The sequence below is a fragment of the Ornithorhynchus anatinus genome, chromosome 6 (genome assembly GCF_004115215.2).
Source record: "Ornithorhynchus anatinus isolate Pmale09 chromosome 6, mOrnAna1.pri.v4, whole genome shotgun sequence".
NCBI classification, from domain to species: Eukaryota; Metazoa; Chordata; class Mammalia; order Monotremata; family Ornithorhynchidae; genus Ornithorhynchus; species Ornithorhynchus anatinus.
In genome coordinates this window covers 22,264,647-22,274,689 of record NC_041733.1, presented here as the reverse complement: position 1 = coordinate 22,274,689, position 10,043 = coordinate 22,264,647, and the positions used below count along the sequence as shown (strand labels likewise).

General features: G+C 45.3%; 1 non-coding gene across 1 annotated transcript; it reads right to left on the bottom strand.

Moving 5' to 3' along the window:
• Positions 1 to 6,691: 6,691 nt before the first annotated feature.
• On the bottom strand, positions 6,692 to 6,828 carry LOC114813058. Its single transcript, XR_003760670.1, has one exon. It is a non-coding gene; the product is annotated as a small nucleolar RNA SNORA7 (small nucleolar RNA).
• Between the last annotated feature and the right edge of the window lie 3,215 nt (positions 6,829 to 10,043).

Below are 10,043 nucleotides of genomic sequence, written 5' to 3'. Positions count from 1 at the left end.
ACAGATTCAAGTGCAAAGATGATATAGCAGGGAGAGAGGGCTTAGTCAGAGAAGGCCTCTGGGAGGAGATGTGCTTTCACTAAGGCTTTGAAGGTGGGGAGAATGGTGGTCTGTCGTATAGGGAGGGGGAGGGAGCTCCAGGCCAGAGGTAGACTGTGGGTAAGGGGTCTGTGCTGAGCTAGATAAGATTGAGGAACAGAGAATAGGTTGGCAGTAGAGAAGCAAAGAATGCTGGTTGGGTTCTAGTTGGAAGAGCAGTGCTCAGCACTTAGAACATAGTAAGCGCTTAAATACCGTGATTATTATGAAATGAATGCAATAAGGTGGCCAGCTGGTTGAGTGCTTTAAAGCTGATGATAAGGACTTTGTGTTTGATGTAGAGGTGGATGGGCCGCCACCGGAGGTTCTTTGAGGTAGGGGAAAATGTGTACTGAACATTTTTTAGAAAGATGATCTGGGCAGCAGAGTGAAGTGAGGGCTGGAGTGGGGAGAGACAGGAGGCAGAGAGGTCGAGGAGGCTGATGCAGTAGACAAGGAGGGATAGAATAAGTACTTGCTTGGTTCAGTGTGGTAAGCATTTGGATCAATCAATGGAATTTATTGAGCACTTACTATGTGCCAAGCACTGTTCTAAGCACTTGGGAGAACACAAGAGAAATCAGCAGATACAATCTCTGCCCATAATGAGCTTACAGTCTAGAGGATGGAGAAGAAAGGGCGACTCTCCACAAAGTGATTTAGGAGAGTGCTTTACATCTTCCTGAGCTGTAGCAACTTGGCGTTTTACTGCTTTGTCAGCCCACCATGTGGGTTCCATTGCTTGGATTTTTCTCTGCACCACCTGCTTGGATATTTTTGAGATGATTTTTATGTATGCTGAATTTATCGCATACCCATACTTTGCATGCATTATACAAAAATGGCAGCAGCAAATCTTTTAGGGTAGAGTTATTCTCCTCAAAATAGTCCCTGGACTGCCGCACTGCCAGTGCACTGATTGGATGAAAACGTTTTGTGCTAGGAAACATTCATATGTCCTAACAGTTGTTTGCTGAAAGGTGGGCTTAGGAATAACTAATACTACACTATGAGAGTAATATCGTATCACAGGAGTTTTCCTTTCCACTACCAAGCTGGCCAAAGACTACCTCTCAAATAACATAGAGAAGCAGCATGGCTCAGTGGAAAAAGCACGGGCTTGGGAGTCAGACGTCATGGGTTCATGGGTTCGAATTCTGACTCTGCCACTTGTCAGCTGTGTGACTGTGGGCAAGTCACTTAACTTCTCTGTGCCTGTTACCTCATCTGTAAAATGGGGATTAAGACTTTGAGCCTTATGTGGGACAACCTGATTACCCTGTATCTGCCCCAGCGCTTAGAACAGGGCTCGGCACATAGTAAGTGCTTAACAAACACCAACATTATTATAGTCCCCGCTGACTCCTTTGCAGAAGTTACCAGTAAAGATGATTATCTCATTTTGGTAGCATTGACTAGATGACATTATACAACACAGAGAAGAACTGCAGGTGGTGGAGATGTACACAGAATATGGTGGCGCTGAAGGGTGGGTCATTTTTTAATATTTATGATGGGCCAAGCACTATTCCAGGCACTGGGATATGCACAAGATAATCAGGTTGGCCACAGTCCATGTCCCACATGGGACTCAAAAATTTTATGAAGCAGCATGGCTTGGTGGATAAAGCATAGGCCGGGGAGTCAGAAGGTCATGGGTTCTAATCCTGGCTCTACCACTTGTCTGCTGCATGACCCTGGTCAAGTCACTTCACTTCTTGGTACCTCAGTTATCTCATCTGTAAAATAGCTATTGAGACTGTGAGCCCCATATGGGACAAGGAATGTTTCCAACATGATTTGCTTGTATCCATCCTAATGCTTAGTATAGTGCCTGGAATATAGTAAGCGCTTAAATACCACCATTATTATTATTATTGCTAATAATAATAATACCCTTTTTTTACAGATAGATACACAGGTATAACTGCGGATAGGTAACTGAGGCCCAAAAAAGTGAGGTGACTTGCCCTAGGTCACAAGCAGACAAGTGGTGAAGTCCAGGTCCGCTGACTCCCAGGCCCATGCTCTATTAGGCAACACTACTTCATTTGGAGATTTCTGTGTGACTCAATCAGGAACAGCAATTCAGAAATTCCTGATTGAGTCACCCACAGCAATCAGTCCTGGCCCGAGGATTCAGACTAATCAATTCGCATCAACATTCATTCATTCAATCATATTTATTGAGGGCTTACCGTGTGCCAAGCACTGTACTAAGCGCTTGGAAAGTACAATTTGGTAATAAAGAGAGACAGTCCCTGCCCACAGCGGGTTTACAGTCTAGAAGGGGGGTGGGGGAGGGGTTATAGGTTAAATAGTCTCACTGCCTTCCGAGTGGGCCAGATGCCAAATGACCAAATCCACCTTGGCCCTCCGTTCATGGACATCTATTGTAGCAGGAAACAGGGCACAGTGGATGAGGAAGGAGTACAGGTTTTTCTCTCTTTCATCCACTCCACTACAGGTTAATTTCAGCGGTCTCCTTTAGAAACTGCATTTTACAGAACCCTTTGGTGATGAAGAGGATGGTGACAGAGACAGTAGAGGTAGCCACCGGTCAGAGTTTCTTAAAGATGGCTCAGAAGTGATGGTGGTACAGAGCCTGTTCCTTGGGGGAACAGAGAGTTGCAGGTTCTTTCCTACTGCCAGAGTAGCTCTCTTTGCGGGCAGTGGTATAATATAATAATAATGATGTTGGTATTTGTTAAGCACTTACTGTGTGCCAAGCACTATTCTAAGCGCTGGGATAGATACAAGGTAATCAGGTAGTCCCACATAGGGCTCACAATCTTCATCCCCATTTTACAGATGAGGTAACTGAGGCACAGAGAAGTTAAGTGACTCACCCAATGCCCCAGTGCTGACAAGTGGTGGAGTCAGGATTAGAACCTCTGACTTCCAAGCCTGTGCTCTTTCCACTAAGCCACGGCTCTCCCCAGTTTAAGGAATGAGGAATGAAAGGATCCCTAAAACTTGCTCACCCCTACTAATTCCTATAAACCTGCTCTGGCTGTTGGGATTAAATAATAATTGTGGTATTTAAGTGCTTACTATGTGCCAGGCATTATTTTAAGCACTGGGGTGGATCCAAGCAAGTCGGGTTGGATACAGTCCCTGTCCCACATGGGGCTCATAGTCTTAATCCCCATTTTACAGTTGAAGTAACTGAAGCACAGAGTAATAATAATAATAATGTTGGTATTTGTTAAGCGCTTACTATGTGCCGAGCACTGTTCTAAGCGCTGGGGTAGACATAGGGGAATCAGGTTGTCCCACGTGGGGCTCACAGTCTTAATCCCCATTTTACAAATGAGGGAACTGAGGCACAGAGAAGTTAAGTGACTTGCCCAAAGTCACACAGCTGACAAGTGGCAGAGCTGGGATTTGAACTCATGAGCCCTGACTCCAAAGCCCGTGCCCTTTCCACTGAGCCACGCTGCTTCTCAGAGTAAAGTGACTTGAAAGTCATGAAGTGGTGCTGTGCTTTTCCATAGCAAAAGCATGTCGCCATCATTAGCATGTATGCACAGATTATTTACACCGTAGCCCTCATGTCTTCCTCGATTTATTTATTTTGATCCCTCTGTCATCATTATTATCAATGACATTTAGCAAGCTCTTACTGTGTGCAGAGCATTGCTTGGGAGAGTACCATATAACAGAGTCGATCGACATGTTCCCCACCCACAGTGAGTTTATAGTCTGCAGTCATTTCCAACTCATCTGCATCAAGTTCTGAAGGTGAGCAGGGAAGCATGACGACTGCCGATAATTTCTGAGACTTTCAGGTTTACAGGTCTTGAGAGGAGGAGAAGAGAGGCTCAAAAACAATGACTAGAAATAGAGGGATAATAGTGGCTTTGCCCCTAGTTTGGAATCTTCTGGGAGCAACTGCCCAGTTGCCCCTTGAAGCTACAACACGGGGAACGTGGGGAAAATGGCCACCTTTAGAGTTTTGTGCTCATGGAGATGATCAAATTATTCCCTTTTCCCTTGACACCCACAGTTAAGTTTCAGCATCTGCACTGACAGCCCTAAACAATTTTTCCAGCTAAAGGTAGTTTGCTACATTGTGAATTTGAAAATGGTTGGACTAGGAAATTTTATATTAAATCTTATGTGGAACTTCCTTACCAAATCCCCCTGAATCAATCAATGTTGATTACTTTTTTTTTTCCCTAATGGTATTTGTTAAGCATATATTATGTGCCAAGCCCTGAACTAAGCTCTGGGGTAGATAAAAGATAATCAGTTTGGATGCGGTCTCTCTCCCACAGTCTTAATCTCCACTTTTACAGATAAGGTTACTGAGGCATAGGGAAATTAAGTAATAATAATGTTGGCATTTGTTAAGCGCTTACTATAAGCAGAGCACTGTTCTAAGCCCTGGGGTAGATACAGGATGATCAGGTTGTCCCACGTAAGGCTCACAGTTATTCCCCATTTTACAGATGCGGGAACTGAGGCACAGAGAAGTGAAGTGACTTGCCCACAGTCACACAGCTGACAAGTGGCAGAGTCGGGATTCAAACCCATGACCTCTGCCTCCCAAGCCCGGGCTCTTTCCACTGAGACATGCTGCTTCTCAGTGGAAGTGACTTGCCCAAGGTCACACGGTGGACAAGAGGCAGTGGTGGGATCAGAACCCAGGTCCTTCTGATTCCTAGACCTATACTCTATCCACTAGGCCACAGTACTTCTCATTTATTTATTGAGCACATACTGTGTGCAGAGCACTAACCTAAGCACTTTGGACACACACTGGTAGACACATTCTCTGCTCACAGCAAGCTTACCGACTACAGGAAGTTCTAGACTGGAAAAAGGAAAGTCTTCAAGGTAGAAGGAGAGTGCCGATTTATGGCTTATTTTTCATCTTCTCTTAAACATTTTTTTTAAATGCTGACTTTTAAACCATCTGTTAGAGGCTCAAGCCACCTCCTGGATCCAAACCAGACTCTGACAACAGAAATGTGGGCTGGAAAGGGACTGCTCCCTCTCTGAGAAGCAGAGCCATAGTGTGAAGGGCCCACCAGACAGAAGCAGTGTGGGCTAGCGGTCACACAGCAGACAAGCAATGGAGCCGGAATTAGAACCCAGGTCCTTCTAACTCCCAGGCCAAGTTCTACCCACTAGGCCACTGTGGATAGCGTCACAATTCCTCTGTGCAACTTCTCAGTTCTGAATTCTTTGTCTTCTCTGCCATTTGATTTTTCAGTCCTTCGAGTCATTTGAGCATGTATTGGTGCTAATAATAACTGGCACTGATAGACTATTTTATTTATAAAGTGTTACGGATATCTCAATCAATTTTTATTGATTGTACTCAGAATATTTGCAACTCTACTAATGACATTAGTAATAATAATAATGATGGTATTTGTTAAGCGCCTACTATGTGCCAAGCACTGTTCTAAGCACTGGGAGAGCTACGAGGTAGTCAGGTTGTCCCACGTGGGGCTCACAGTCTTCATCCCCATTTTACAGATGAGGCCCAGAGAAGCTAAGTGACTTGCCCGAAGTCACACAGCTGACAAGTAGCAGCATCATGGGAGCATAGTTTTAGAAAGTTAAAACTTTTTTTTTAAATCACCCTTCATTATCCAGGGGACAAGAACGTTTGTTTAATAAAGAGTTACAATAGACTATGAAATAGCAAATTCTCTCCCATGTGGTAATTCCACAGGGTTGCATCACTCAAGGCAAGAACATAAAATCTGAAATTACATCTCCTCCAGAAGGGTCTTCCCTGAGCGCTTAACCTTGGGCACTTAACCTTGGGCAAATCACTTCACTTTCCTGTGCTTCAGTTACCTCCTCTGTAAAATGGGGATTAAGACTGTGAGCTCTATGTGGGATAGGGACCGTGTCCAACCTGATGATCTTGTATCTACCCCAATGCTTAGTACAGTGCTTGACACATAGTAAGCACTTACCAAATACTACAGTTATTACTATTATGTTCATGTCAAACCCTTTGATCTATTCTCTCACGCACAGGCATGGTTCATTGGCAACCGAGATGCTTTTCCACAATTCCCTTTGAAATCTTCTTCTGCCCTGCCCTTGTGCTCTCTGGGAACTGAATCATCCGAGTGGAAATATGGGGAGGAACAAGCTGGACCCTCTTCCTTTTCTCATAGGGTGTCATGTTTAACCCAAATTTCCTCTCGAATTGGAAGGTAAAAGTCGAACACCCTGAAGGACTCTTGGTCTTCCTGCATTCCCCTGTGAGAACCTGGTACCTTCTCTGGTGTTGAGCTTTTCTTTCCACAGATGGTGCTCATCTCCCTCACGGAGGGAAAACTAGAAGGAAGAAGGGCACTGCCGGCTCTGCGATGCCCAGGCCGTAGTGAATTGGGTCTGGGGGTGCGGGGAGGAGACACTTGCCCTCAGCCTTCTTGTCTTATGCCGTCGGGTTGGCTCCGACCCAGAGCAACTCCTTGGACACACCTCTCCAATAACACCCCATCTCCATCTGTGATCATTCTGGTAGTGTACCCATAGAGTTTTCTTGTAAAAATACAGAAGTGGTTTACCATTGCCTTCTTCTGTGCAGTCAACTTGAGTCTCTGCCCTCAACCCTCTCCCATGCTGTAAGGGAGTTTTGATTTGTAGCAGATTGCCTTCCACTTGCTAGCTACTGCCCAAGCTGGAATGGAACGTGTAGGCCTCTGCTTGACTCTCCCTCCCATAGCCGAGACTGGTAGAGTAGGGGAAACTCTCTAGGTGCCATCCTGAGAGGGGATGGAGCCTTCTAAATCCTCTTAAATCCTATAGAATCTGAGTAAATACTGTAGACTTTGAGCTTGTTGTGGGCAGGAAAGTGTCTACTTGTCGTTATATTGTACTCTCCCAAGTGCTTAGTAAAGTGCTTTGCACACAGTAAGCGCTCAATAAATACTATTGAATGAGTGAATGAACCTTGAGTACGGTGCTCTGCACCCAGAAAATACTTAAGAAATACCACTGATCTATTGATTTTGATTGATTGAAATCAGCCCTGGGGGCAGTGGCCAGACGGTGAGAAGGGATCTTACCCTAACAACCATCGGCCCGGTGCTCGCCAGTCTGAGGGGTCCAGATCAACCGCGGGTGAAGGCCCCCATTTAGTCTTCTCTGTTGGGACGGCCGGGCCCCTACGGGCAGCGGTCTGGATGCAGGACCCCGGGCCTGGGCTGGGGAGTCAGAAGATCATGGGTTCTAATTCTGCCTCTGTCACTTGTCTGCTGTGTGGCCTTGGATGAGTCATTTCATTTCTCTGTGCCTCAGGATCAACCTGTGGCTTCCCGCCCCGGACTGCCAGAGGAACCTAGAATGGCTTGGGAGGCCTAAGGGCCGCGCACTGGGCACTGTTACTCTGCTCCCAAAGGCGCTCAATCAGTGCTTGTTGACTAAGTTCTGGCTGGGCCTGAGAAGGAGGGTATCACTGAAGTGAAAGGAAGCAGAGGGAAAACAAGCTACTGCCCTTCCAAAAGTTTACCCTCAACTGTGGACCTTTTGTTCTCCTTTTCGTCAGTTGAGAAGAACTGTGGCCTAGGGAAAAGAACTCGGTAGGGTGGAGGATCGAGGTCCTAGGTTATCCCACCTCCCCCATTTGTCAACTGTGTTACCTTGGGCAAGTTGTTAACTTTTCTGTTCCTCATTTACCTCATTTGTGAAACACCGTGAGCCCCATATAGGACATGGACTCTGTCCAATCTGGTTATCTTGTATAGCGTACTAGATAGAGCACAGGCCTGGGAGTCAGAAGATCATAGGTTCTAATTCTGGCTCTGCCACTTGTCTCCTGTGTGGCCTTGGACAAGTCATTTCATTTCTCTGTGCCTCAGTTACCTCATCTGTAAAATGGGGATTAAGATTGTGAGCCCTACGTGGGACAGGAACTGGGTCCAACCTGATTTGCTTGTATCCACTTGGTAAAGTGCCTGACACAGAGTAAGTGCTTAAACAAATGCCATAATTATTATTATTTTTACAGTGCTTGGCATATAGTAAGCACTTAAAAATTTTTTTAAAAAGTTCTCACAGGATCTCAAACCTCTTGGGCTGCGAAATAGTTCCATGAACAGAACGAAAAATTCTGAATTTAGGACCTTGTGTTTTACCCTTGAGTTCCCATGGGATGGAGACATTGACATTTCCACATTTAGAATAAAACGGGAAGAATTTGTTCTCCCTCCCTCTTAACACTGTGAGACCTCTCTAGGACAAGAAGTTTCCAGTCAGATTATCTTGTACCTACCCCAGTTCTTAGCACGTAGTAAAATCCCTTCACAAATACCATCATCATTAAAATAGTGGAAATTGGAATCATGTATTTGGTGGGGAATGTGTCCCTTCGTTTTTCTCATGGGCTGAACATTGCTCAAGTGACCGTCTTGAGCTCTGATATTTTTGCAACTGCCTCCCTGTGTTCTTTAATTTTTCATTTCCTCTGCCAAACCATTTGCATAACTCTGAATGATATATAACGCCTATTTATTCTAGGCCATTTAGATCTTTAAAAAGTATTTTTAGTGTTTCGGGGTTTTTTTCTGTCGGTTCGGTCCCTTTTCCTCTACTTTTGCCCACTTAACTCTCATTCTCTCATTCCTCCAGGCCTTTACTTGGGTTCGGGGGCTTCTGAGTTTAGCCTGATGTTCCCTGGAGTGAGGAATATAATTTATATAGTTTAAATAAAATTCCCTATAAAATTTATAGGGAAATTAGGAGGTGGACTGAGTCACTGCCTATATTTTTTGGTTTGCTTTTATTACACTATCCCCTGGATAGGTCTGGAACTCTGTCCCTCTTTAATGAAGGGGAATGAGTTTAGTTTTCAGCTGGACTGCCCCAGTGTAAGGCTCCAGAGCACTTTATGTCCAGTAGTTTTATTTTCCTCTCCAGCCTCTCAGTGCCTCGGCACTTGTTCCATGTTTTGGAAGCTGTGCCTGAGTCTGCAGGCCTTAGGAGGGGCATATGTGGGGAGTCGGGGGTCGCTCCCCTCCCTTGAGAAAAGTTCTGGATTTGGACAAACTTGGCTTATTTCCACAGAGAGGGGCCATTAGTCCATCCTGAATCTGAGATCACTGGCAGCCAAATTTCTGATTTGTTTTCTGAAGTCAAAATCTTGCCATGATTGTACCCTTTTGTTCAGAAGAGACTGAAGCCAGGCACTTAAATTAGTGTCAGATCATGATGAGGAAGCAGTGTGGTCTACTGAAAGGAGCCCAGGCCTGGGATTCAGAGGACCTGTGTTCTAAAACCATCTCCACCACTTATCTGCAGGGTAACCTCTGGAGAGTTACTTAACTTTTCTGTGCCTCAGTTTCCTCATCTGTGAAATGGGGATGAAATCCTACTCCGCACCCCACTACTCAGACAGCGAGCCCGGTGTGGGACAGGGACTGTGTCCATCTTCATTATCGTTTATCTACCCCAGCATTTAGTATGGTGCTTGGCACACAGCAATTGCTCACAAGTACCATGATAATAATAATAATCAAGTCAGACATATGTGGCTCATAGATATTGAATTCCCATTTTACCTATGAGGAAAGAGAGGGATAAGAGCTTTCTTCCCTGTAGCTTCCAGGCCTGTGCTGTTTCCACTAGGCCGTGCTGCTGCCCATATCTCTGTGTCTGGCCATCTTAATGCTAAGTACGGCACAATCCAGAGTAAGCACTTAACAAATACCACAATTATTATTAACATAGTCTCTGGCTCTAGATTTTTCTTAACCTCAGGAGGTCCTGGATGACTGAAACTAAGTATCCTCCCTGGGGCAGGTGCCAGGGTGCTGTGCGGCTGAGAGCCATGTCCCTTTATCCCCACCAGCTTGCCCTAACTGCCTCTGCTGTTCTTTGCCAAGAGCAGCCCCCTCCTTCCCGGCTCCACCACTTGTCTGCTGCCTGGCCTTGGGCAAGTCACTTAACTTCTTTGCGCCTCAGTTACCTCATCGGTAAAAATGGGGATTAAA